This window comes from Coregonus clupeaformis, unplaced genomic scaffold (assembly GCF_020615455.1).
Source record: "Coregonus clupeaformis isolate EN_2021a unplaced genomic scaffold, ASM2061545v1 scaf5996, whole genome shotgun sequence".
Classification (NCBI taxonomy): Eukaryota; Metazoa; Chordata; class Actinopteri; order Salmoniformes; family Salmonidae; genus Coregonus; species Coregonus clupeaformis.
This window is the reverse complement of record NW_025539450.1, coordinates 2,127-12,857: the sequence shown is the minus strand read 5'-3', so window position 1 is coordinate 12,857 and position 10,731 is coordinate 2,127. Positions and strand designations below refer to the sequence as shown.

The window sequence follows — 10,731 nt, the reverse complement described above, 5'->3', positions numbered from 1 at the left end:
TGGTTCCAAGATGGCGTGAGCAGTACGGTCGCTTTTATTTTTCGTCCCTGTGTAAATATCCCGTTTCTTGTTTTTTTGTCTATATTTCTCAATTTTTTACTTTCATTCTTTAACTAAATATACTCTCCTGCAACCCGCCTCACCCAACATGGAAAGGATTCTATTATTTCTTTATAACTTTCATCAAGAACCGTAGCTGAAACGTGTGTAGCCGCAATCTGAATTGGCTACCTGCTATTAGTTACCGTTAGCGTCTTCACCACTGTCCGTGGCCTACACTATCCACCAGCCAGCTCTAGCTAGCCTGGACAATTCGTCGGCCAGTCTGCACAGCGTGCTATCGACCCAGCGTGCTATCCGACCCATAGCTTATTGGACTTTCTGCCGGAATCACTGGACCCTAGCGCGGATCATCACAACCAGCTAGCTAGCTGCAACCTGTTGTTGGCTGATTACCATTACCATTGCCATATAGCAAGCACCAGTTAGCCTTGAGCTAGCCTGCTAGCTCCCTGCTAGCTGTGCTGAAGCACCAATTTGAACTGCTCTCGGACTCACATATTGCTGTTCACTGGACCTTACGATCACTCAGCTGCACAGCTGATGCCTGCTGGACTGTTCCTTTACACGGTACTCTGTCCTGTTTATTCTGTTTAGTCTTAGCCCAAACGTTATCGCTATTTCCAGTTGTGTCTTAGCTCTCTCTAATAACACGTGACTGCTTTATGCCTCTCTCCCATGTCAATTATGCCTTGCCTATTGCTGTTTGGGTTAGTTCTTTTATACAATTTCAATGTAGAACCCCTAGTCCCTCTCAAACTGTCTCATATAGTTCCTTTGTTCCTCCCCCCATACACGCCGAGACCGGCTCAATCGATGCCTCCAATGACGCTATCTCTCTTTCATTGTTACCCAACACTTAGGATTACCTGAACTGTACTCATATCCTTCCATATCCTTTTCTGTACATAATGCCCTGAATCTTTTCTACAACGCCCGGAGAACTGTCCCCTTTATTCTATGTACCCAACGCACTAGAAGACCAGTTCTTAAAGCCTTTAGTCGTATCCTTATTCTAGTCCTCTCCTGTTCCTCTGGTGATGTAGAGGCTAACCCAGGCCCTGCAGCCCCCAGTATCACTCCTACTCCCCAGGAGCTATCATTTGTTGACTTCTGTAACCGTAAAAGTCTTGGTTTTCTGCACATAAATATCAGAAGCCTCCTTCCTAAGTTTGAGTTATTCACTGCGTTAGCACTACTCCGCCAACCCTGATGTTCTAGCAGTGTCTGAATCCTGGCTTAGGAAGGCCACCAAAAATTCTGAAATTTCCATCCCCAACTATAACATTTTCCGTCTAGATAGAACTGCCAAAGGGGGTGGAGTTGCAATCTACTGTAGAGAGAGCCTGCAGACCTCCATCATGCTATCCAGGTCTGTGCCCAAACAGTTTGAGCTTTTACTTCTAAAAATCCACCTTTCCAGAAATAAATCTCTCACTGTTGCCGCTTGCTACAGACCCCCTCAGCCCCCAGCTGTGCCCTGGACACCATATGTGAATTGATTGCCCCCCATCTATCCTCAGAGTTCGTACTGTGGTGACCTAAATTGGGATATGCTTAATACCCCAGCCATCCTACAATCCAAGCTAGATGCCCTCAACCTCACGCAAATTATCAACGAACCTACCAGGTACAACCCTAAATCCGTAAACATGGGTACCCTCATAGATATCATCCTGACTAACTTACCCTCTAAATACACCTCCGCTGTCTTCAACCAGGATCTCAGCGATCACTGCCTTATTGCCCCCCTGCGTCCGTAACGGGTCCGCGGTCAAACGACCACCCCTCATCACTGTCAAACGCTCCCAAAAACACTTCAGCGAGCAGGCCTTCCTAATTGACCTGGCCCAGGTATCCTGGATGGATATAGATCTCATTCCGTCAGTAGAGGATGCCTGGTTGTTCTTTAAAAGTAATTTCCTCTCAATCTTAAATAGACATGCCCCATTCAAAAATACAGAACTAAGAACAGATATAGCCCCTGGTTCTCCTCAGACTTGACTGCCCTTGACCAGCACAAAAACATCCTGTGGCGTACTGCATTAGCATCAAATAGCCCCGTGATATGCAACTTTCAGGGAAGTTAGGAACCAATATACACAAGCAGTTAGGAAAGCAAAGGCTAACTTTTTCAAACAGAAATTTGCATCCTGTAGCACTAACTCCAAAAAGTTTTGGGACACTGTAAAGTCCATGGAAAATAAGAGCACTTCCTCCCAGCTGCCCACTGCACTGAGGCTAGGGAAACACTATCACCACCGATAAATCTACAATAATCGAGAATTTCAACAAGCATTTTGCTACGGCTGGCCATGCTTTCCACCTGGCTACCACTACCCCGGCCACCAGCTCTGCACCCTCCGCTGCAACTTGCCCATGCCCCCCCGCTTCTCCTTCACACAAATCCAGACAGCTGATGTTCTAAAAGAGCTGCAAAATCTGGACCCCCTACAAATCATCTGGACTAGACAATCTGGACCCTTTCTTTCTAAAACTAGCCACCGAAATTGTCGCAACCCCTATTACTAGCCTGTTCAACCTCTCTTTCGTAACGCCTGAGATCCCCAGAGATTGGAAAGCTGCCGCGGTCATCCCCCTCTTCAAAGGGGGTGACACTCTAGATCCAAACTGTTACAGACCCATATCCATCCTGCCCTGCCTTTCAAAAAGTTTTGAAAGCCAAGTCAACAAACAGATCACCAACCATTTCGAATCCCACCGTACCTTCTCCGCTATGCAATCCGGTTTCCGAGCTGGTCATGGGTGCACTTCAGCCACGCTCAAGGTCCTAAATGATATTATAACCGCGATCGATAATAGACAGTACTGTGCAGCCGTTTCATTGACCTGGCCAAGGCTTTCGACTCTGTCAACCACCGCATTCTTATTGGCAGACTAAATAGCCTTGGTTTCTCAAATGACTGCCTCGCCTGGTTCACCAACTACTTCTCAGATAGAGTTCAATGTGTCAAATCGGAGGGCCTGTTGTCTGGACCTATGGCAGTCTCTATGGGGTGCCACAGGGTTCATCTTGGGCCAACTCTTTTCTCTGTGTATATCAATGACGTCGCTTCTTGCTGCTGGTGACTCTCAGATCCACCTCTACGCAGACGACACCATTTTGTATACATCTGGCCCTTCATTGGACACTGTGTTAACAAACCTCCAAACGAGCTTCAATTCCATACAACACTCCTTCAGTAGCCTCCAACTGCTCTTAAACACTAGTAAAACAAAAATGCATCCTCTTCAACCGAACGCTGCTTGCACCCGCCCACCCGACTAGAATCACTACTCTAGACGGGTCTGACCTAGAGTACGTGGACAACTACAAATATCTAGGTGTCTGGTTAGACTGTAAACTCTCCTTCCAGACTCACATTAAGAATCTCCAATCCAAAGTTAAATCTAGAATCGGTTTCCTATTTCGCAACAAAGCCTCCTTCACTCATGCTGCAAACATGCCCTCGTAAAACTGACTATCCTACCGATCCTTGACTTCGCGATGTCATTTACAAAATAGCCTCCAACACTTTACTCAGCAAATTGGATGTTGTCTATCACAGTGCCATCCGTTTTGTCTCCAAAGCCCCATATAATACCCCACCACTGTGACCTGTACGCTCTTGTTGGCTGGTCCTCACTACATATTCGCCGCCAAACCCACTGGCTCCAGGCCATCTATAAATCACTGCTAGGCAAATCCCCTGCCTTATCTTAGCTCATTGGTCACCATAGCAACACCCACCCGTAGTCTGCGCTCCAGCGGGTATATCTCACTGGTCATCCCCAAAGCCAACACCTCCTTTGGCCGCAATTCCTTCCAGTTCTCTGCTGCCAATGACTGGAACAAATTGCAAAAATCTCTGAAGCTGGAGACACTTATCTCCCTCACTAACTTTAAGCATCAGTTGTCAGAGCACCTTACCGATCACTGCACCTGTACACAGCCCATCTGAAATTAGTCCGCCCAACTACCTCATCCCTATATTGTTATTTATTTTGCTCATCTGTACCCCAGTATCTCTATTTGCACATCATCTCTTGCACATCATTCCAGTGTTAATACTAAATTGTAATTATTTTGCACTATAGCCTATTTTATTGCCTTACCTCCATAACTTGCTAAATTTGCACACTGTATATTAATTGTATTTCTGTTGTATTTTTTTGATTTTTGTTTTGTTTTACCCCATATATAACTCTGTGTTGTTGTTTTTATCGCACTGCTTTGCTTTATCTTGGCCAGGTCGCAGTTGTAAATGAGAACTTGTTCTCAACTGGTTTACCTGGTTAAATAAAGGTGAAATAAAATAAAATAAAAAAACTGCAGACATAAAAAGAAACAGACATTAGAGAGAACATCCTTAATGAACACAAGAACCTCCGTGTTTTCTCTGACAAAGTTCCATTTATGGAGGAGAACTGCATGTTTGACATTACTTACCTAGCTCTTGACTGTGTTTAGCTTTGAATGCATCTGAGGCATGAAAATAGATAACAGTTCACAAAAGGACCTACTCAAGATGTTTTTGACAAAGTCCTTTCCATGAAGGAGCCAATTACACTGACGTGATTCAGAAACCACACACTGTGATTTAAAGAAACCTTATATTAAATAATCTAGCATTTTTGTAGAGAAAGTTGTTTCAAATAAAAAATGGGTTTGCCCTACACATAGATTTTTTTTAAATACAAATCCTTAAATACACATGTACAGTATCTGACCAATGTCTGCTTTTGTCACGACTTCCGCCCGAGGCTGCCTCCCCTCCTTGTTCGGGCAGGTTTCGGTGTTCATCAGTCACCGGCTTACTAACTACTGCCGATCCCATTCTCATCACTCCACTTGTCAATCACACACACCTGGTGCTCATTCCCCTAATTAGTATGTGTATAAGTGTTCCCTCTGTTCTCCTTGTCTTTGTGAGTGATTGTTTATTGTGAGAGCGAGGAGCTCGGTTGAGCTACTCTTCTATTTGTACTTGCCAAGGTGGAATATTTTCCTTTGTATTAGTTTCGTTTTCACGCTGGGAGCGTTTTATTTATGTAAACGTAATAAACTCTGGACTTCAGTGTTTTACCTCCTGCGCCTGACTCCTTCATTCACACCTCATCACAGCTTTTTAATTCTAAAGGTCAAATAGAGGGGTTCTTATATTTGTCCTGTTTCACTGCATGTACAAGTGGTTAACCTGTATGAGTGTGAGGTGTGAAATGGAAATGTGTTTTTTGCATATCCCAACTCTCCCTGAGATACTCTCGGAGAGTGGGGTCATGGCCAGGGATCAGATTGATGACGACCCTGGAGCAATTAGGGTTAAGTGCCTTGCTCAAGGGTAGATCAACTGATTTGTTTCACCTTGTCGGCTCAGGGAATCGAACTAGCAAGCTTTTGGTTCTAGTACCCAACTCCTTGTGTATGCCACTCTGGAAACTGCACTGTAAAACATTTACATTCAGTCAAATAAACTCTAATTGTTTTCTATTACCGTAGTCATTGGACAAACGATTCCAGCGCCAGATGGTGAAAGCTAACATGACCACACGGACAATGCTCAGAGAGACAATCACTGCAAAGGCCACTCCATGTGTCTGTGTGAACAAGGATCAGCTCACCTGCAAGACACAAATCAACTGAGATCAGTGACATGCTTACCACTGCTACCAAATAATAAAATTGAAGGGACATTTCACTCATAAAGAATGATTTGTCAAACTTTTACAGACCTCAAATGCAGACTAATGTCAAAATGAAACCACATCCCATGACATCAATTGTGTAGATCCAGCTATATGCCTCAATGCCAAATGAATGGAACATTTGAGAACCATCTCATTTCCTGGTTTTCCTGGTTTTCCATTCATTTGGGGTGGAGGCATAAAGCTGGATCTACAAAACCAACATTTCATTTTGACATTAGAATACTTTAGTGTTCTTAAAATGTCGACAAACTTGTATCCAATTGTCCTATTTATGTTTCATTATTACTCAGCCTTTGTAATACAAAAGCATATAAAACATTAAAAGTGTTTCATATCAGCTAAACAATATATGATGTTGTCAACCACTAGAGATGTGAAACTCTGTCTCTGTTGATTGCTCACTGAGTTGCCTCTGTCTGAGTCTGCAGGTAAAGTGGTTGGTGTCAGTCTCCTTACGATGGTCTTTAGTTTGACTATGTAGAACCCCCTTATAGTCCCTGTCTGTCTCTGAAGGTCCAGCAGACAGAGTGACCCCTTCACTGTCCAGCCACTCCAACTCAGGCTCAGGGAACCAGCCTTTAGATACACACAGCAGACCCATCCCTCCTTCTTTCTGTCCCTCAATGGAAACCTCTGGCTTGGATCCTATAGCTACAGACACAAAGGGAGACTGGAGATGAAGTACTGCTGAGATTGGAAACAGAATCATGTACTTCGCTGTGGGGTTGTTGTATTTATGGGAAAATAAATTAACCTGTTATGTAGACCTGAATGGTGGCATCATCATATGGGTCTTAGACACAACAAGACATTTGTACTGTCCATCGTCAGTGCCTTGTACCCTGGTTAGTTTCAAAGAGGTGTTGCCCTTCTTCAGTTACTCTTTAAACAATGATGTCCTTCCCTCGTAGGAGCGGATCTGATCATGGTATTTGTCTCTGCCGTCTTGGTAGAGATGGACACTAATGTTTGACTGATGGACTGGGAGGTTGAATCTGAACCAGTCAACTGTCATGTCCTCAGCACTGATGTTGGGTTTGATGTAACAGGGCAGAATGATGTCATCACCAGCCTCAAACCTTTCTGGAGAGAGAATCAACCATTCAGATTGTACAAGCCTCACTAAAGACACATGTTGGTGCAAGTCATACTCAGGTACTGATGTGTCACAACAACTATCATGTAGATCATCATATACAAGTGCTGGTCAGGATTATGTACACTATCACACACACACACACACACACACACACACATATACACAAGCACAAACAGAATGTGAGGGTACTGTACCAGAGTCTGCTCTGTGCAGGAGAAGCAGGAGAGTCACACACCAACATCCTGTCCCAGTCATCATGATGACCTCTTTACCCTGAGATCAAAGACAGACAGACTCTCTTAAGTATGTCAACTTTATCACAATATAGTTTAAAGTATGTCATATTGTGGCACTGACTGGGCTGGAGTGAGAGAGTAACATTTGAAAGTTCATGTTGGATTGGGACAATTTATCCATGTAAACATAAAGGGAGAAAGGAACAAAGATCAACTGAAACTCTGCCCTGCCTGATACTCAAGTTTACAGTCAGTTCTTAACTTTCACTTTGGACACAGAACACAACTGAGAAGGACCTAGTTTCAAGATGGACTTTGGGGAAAGGCAGGAAGAATGAGGATAAAATAACGTGCTTCCACTGCAAGGCAGGAATGGTCACAGATGAAAGGGGAAACCCAGATAGGTCACATGGGGTAGAAATCTGAAGCATCTGGTGCGGGCTTCCACTCACCACCAAATATGGTGATAAGAGGAAGTCCAGTGGAATGCAAATACGTCCTAAAATTAGCCAATAGGATCTCGCTATCTTGTGCTTGGCTCTACCCAACACCTTGCCTGTTCTGTCCACTGTGCTTTATTGGCTCCCAATAAACAACACTGCTTTTCTATCTTGGGTAGTTATCATAATCTTTACTTTCGTCTCCAAAAGTGAAAGTGAAACTCCTGTAGTGGTCCTCTGTAGCTCAGCTGGTAGAGCACGGCGCATGTAACGCCAAGGTAGTGGGTTCGATCCCCGGGACCACCCATACACACACAAAAAAAAATGTATGCACCTGACTGTAAGTCGCTTTGGATAAAAGCGTCTGCTAAATGGCATATTATATTATCCTGATCTATCGCACTGACTTCAAGTTAACACTAGAGGGCAGTAGATACACATTGATCAAAGGGACATGGCATTTTTTTTATGATGTGCTGACTATTATCAAGTGGTGCCTACTGGTACTTACCGGTACGTCTATAGAAAATGAGAAATTATACGTCTATGCATATCCTGCTGAGACCCGAAAAAAATAGTTTTTTTGTAATATTTTATTTTACATAACATAAGTGCTTTTGTGAAGAAGAAAAAAACATCTTACCAAGAAAAGTGCAAAGTTGTCCTTTGTAGTGGTCATTAGGACATAAATACGAAAACATTTACATTACAGTCAATGGGTAGAGTAGGTGGAACACATAGTGGCGGCATCAGGCTGTCCACTACAGAGGACATTTCTTGATAAACTCTGATTTAAGGTGAAAATATTACACATTCCTGAAAACTCACTTAACTATTCCTAAGATATTTACTTACTAGAAACAATTTGAAAAAATATATATAATTAATAACTACAAACACTTTTCAAATGTCCATAAAATGTGCCAACTTTGATGGTAGACATTTTTTTAAGAACCAGGAAGATAACGTTGCCAAGGTCACACCTCCACATTTACCGGTAATACAGTGGTTTGTATGGCCTCAGAGATAATGACCAATAACTAATGTCCACTAGAGAGGACAAAAATTGCTGGGTCTCAGGAGCATATATCTAAGAACTCAACAGTTTTTGCAACTTCCTGGTAGAGAACAGTGCTCTACATCATGGTGCTACGTGATCTGGTAAAATGCAATGCACTATATTATGACCTGTAGTAGGGTATCGTTTGAGACTAACCCTCAGAGTTCGACCATACCAGTCTCAGAGCAGAATAGGATGACATTTGGGACACAAACTGACTGCTGAGACAGGCAAGTAAAAGGAACAGGAAACAGATGTTATTAAGTATATAAAACATGATCACAATACATATAAAGTATTACATATATAGTATTACATGTACTGTGGCACCCCAGAGCAACATTTGAAACATTTATCTCTATAACCCCATAATCATAATGAACAGTACACATTCAGCAGTACACATTCAGCAGTACACATACAACAGTACACATTCAGCAGTACACATTCAGCAGTACACATACAACAGTACACATTCAGCAGTACACATTCAGCAGTACACATACAACAATACACATTCAGCAGTACACATTCAGCAGTACACATTCAGCAGTACACATACAGCAGTACACATTCAACAGTACACATTCAGCAGTACACATTCAGTATGCAGACTGTCACTGAGTGACTCATGCTCCATACCTCATCCATACTGAATGTCACATAATGAACAGTGTCAACCCCATTCTCTGTGGACTGCTGGCTTGGACTACAGGAAACGCAGGGCCTTCTGACACTGACATAAAGCACACTAGAGGGCGGTAGACACATACTGATCACAGGGACATGGTAGCTAAGCTTCAATATGTATGGTGCTGTAGAGAGGAAGAACATCATCATGTTGGGAACCAGTCCTCTTCTTCCATCTCTTCTCATCTACCTCCTGCTCCTCATCTACCTCCTGCTCCTCATCTACCTCCTACAACTCTTCTTCGTCTGCCTCCTTTCTCTCATCTCCCTCCTCTACCTTCACCTCATTTTCTTATTTATCTTCCTCTTCTCATTCCTCTCCTCCTCTGAGATAGAATCCCCATCTCAGTCCCAGAGCCAGTAATGTATTGGCTGTGGCTAGTGGTGATGTGAGACTACTGAGACAGGCAGGAAACAGAAACAGGAAACACTATAGTCCTCCTGGGAAGGGTGGCACGCATCCCATAACACACTGCAAAGAGGAGAGGAGAAAACACACCCACTCTGTTCCAGACTCCAAAACAAGAGAACAGTCCCATCTACAGTATGTAGTCCAAAAGGTGATGACTGCAGTAGGATGGATAAAAGGTGATGACTGCAGTAGGTTTGATAAAAGGTGATAACTGCAGTAGGATGGATAAAAGGTGATGAGTGCAGTAGGATGGATAAAAGGTGATGACTGCAGTAGGATGGATAAAAGGTGATGACTGCAGTAGGATGGATAAAAGGTGATAACTGCAGTAGGATGGATAAAAGGTGATGACTGCAGTAGGATGGATAAAAGGTGATGACTGCAGTAGGATGGATAAAAGGTGATGACTGCAGTAGGATGGATAAAGGGTGATGACTGCAGTAGGATGGATAAAAGGTGATGACTGCAGTAGGATGGATAACATGTGATGACTGCAGTAGGATAATAAAAGGTGATTACTGCAGTAGGATGGATAAAAGGTGATGAGTGCAGTAGGATGGATAAAAGGTGATGACTGCAGTAGGATGGATAAAAGGTGATGACTGCAGTAGGTGGATAAAAGGTGATGACTGCAGTAGGGTGGATAAAGGTGATGACTGCAGTAGGATGGATAAAAGGTGATGACTGCAGTAGGATGGATAAAAGGTGATGACTGCAGTAGAATGGATAAAAGGTGATGACTGCAGTATAAACTGTAATAGGAACTAGTGAGTTGACATTCTGTGTATGACTGTATGGTTTGTATGGGTGTTTGGTTTGTGTTATATGTGTCTGTGAGTAGTGTCATGCAGTGACTACTAAAGAGAGTACTGCAGCTCAGGGGCTAGATCAGATTACAGGGTGTGGGGGTGGGAGGGGAGATCAGGTGTAATCAATAGGAGATCAGTGAAAGTGGAGAGAGAGAAAGAGAGGAGATAGTGAAAGGGTAGAGCAGGTGAGAGAGAATGAGATAAGGGTCACTGCAC

General features: G+C 43.3%; 1 pseudogene; it reads right to left on the bottom strand.

Moving 5' to 3' along the window:
• Positions 1–6,127: 6,127 nt before the first annotated feature.
• LOC123490966 lies at positions 6,128–7,123 on the bottom strand (annotated as a pseudogene).
• Between the last annotated feature and the right edge of the window lie 3,608 nt (positions 7,124–10,731).